This window comes from Nothoprocta perdicaria, unplaced genomic scaffold (assembly GCF_003342845.1).
Source record: "Nothoprocta perdicaria isolate Ctin4 unplaced genomic scaffold, notPer1 scaffold_20, whole genome shotgun sequence".
Taxonomy (NCBI): domain Eukaryota; kingdom Metazoa; phylum Chordata; class Aves; order Tinamiformes; family Tinamidae; genus Nothoprocta; species Nothoprocta perdicaria.
Window position 1 is genome coordinate 6,939,520 of NW_020455205.1, and position 1,189 is coordinate 6,940,708.

Below are 1,189 nucleotides of genomic sequence, written 5' to 3' on the forward strand. Positions count from 1 at the left end.
GCTCCACCCGCCGGCGGCGGAGCCCCCGGCCCCGCTGCCCCGGGCGCCGGTCCCCCCAAGTCCGGCCCGGGACAGGCGGCGCCCCTCGGGGCAGCGCGCCCGGGGACGCCCCTCCGCGCGGGCAGCCCCGCGCTTGTCCGGCCCCGCTAGGGGGAGAGATGCGGCGGCTGCAGCAGCTGCTGCGGCTGCTCCTAGTGCCGCTCCGCACTCACCGCTGCCGGCTCAGGCCGTCGCTGCCGCCTCCCTGCGCCGGGGAAGCCGCGGCAGCGCAATATGGCGAGCGGCGGCTCCGCAATGGAGCTCGGGAAAGAGAGGGGAGTTACATATTCATGGCCGGGGCTGGGCAGGGGGAGCGCGGATGGCGCTGCGGGACGGAGCCGGCTCCTCCGCCTCCCTCTGCCTCCCTCTGCCCGCCGCGGGGCCCCTCGCTCCGCCCGCCGTCCCCCCCTGCCCGCAGCCCGGGCGGGGAGCGGGACTTGCGGCTCCCGCGGGACACGCGCTTGTCCTGGCGCCTCCCGGCCCRCGAGGAGCCGGAGGACGGGAATGTGGAACGTAGAATAGAGGGATGCGGMCAGCTCCGGTAGCCCTGAAGGGAACCTCGGGACCTGCAAAGCCGCCACTGTCATTAAATTCGTGCGTGTGCCTGTGAGGGAGCAGCAACAGCGTTTCTGTTTCCAGTTGTAGTCAACTCGCTCAGCTGAACCGCAGGGAGCAAAGTGCGGCTGGGGGCAGGATTTAAGGATCCTCTCTCGTTCCTGGCTTGTTGGCCTGTCTGTTTTTGAAAAGGTGTTGACATTGCCCAAGACGCAACTTGGGCTGATAATCATATCTTAGACTCAAATCCCACACTCAGGAGAGAAGGTGAATGGAGGCATCTTATAAGTCAAGTAACGGGTGGTTGTTGCTCCCTAAGACTTGGCRAATTCAAACTGGAGCCCCTTCCATTGGTTTGGACTTGTGGAGGCTACGCAAGGGCCCTGCTGCCTGGCTCCTCCACTTCCAAAGCGGCTCCTCCGCTTCCAAAGCGGCCTGCGTGCCACGCAGAGCAGAACACAAGTGCTGCGGGCACGTGGCCTAGATGGCAGAACAGACTCTGTTGTACTCTTAGTTTGTCCATTTGCCTTTTAAATAATTTTKGCCTTCAAATTTAAACAATTTCAAAAACAAATGAATTTTTTTTTTTAAGGTT

At 63.0% G+C, this 1,189-nt stretch overlaps 1 protein-coding gene across 1 annotated transcript in view; it reads right to left on the minus strand.

The window, feature by feature from the left end:
• The window catches only part of RNF2 (ring finger protein 2), a 13,616-nt gene extending 13,312 nt beyond the window's left edge, over positions 1-304 (minus strand). Inside the window, exon 1 of the mRNA XM_026037989.1 lies at positions 213-304. The gene's annotated coding sequence lies outside the window, so the exon portion shown is untranslated. The remainder of the gene's footprint in view (positions 1-212) is intronic.
• Positions 305-1,189: the final 885 nt, after the last annotated feature.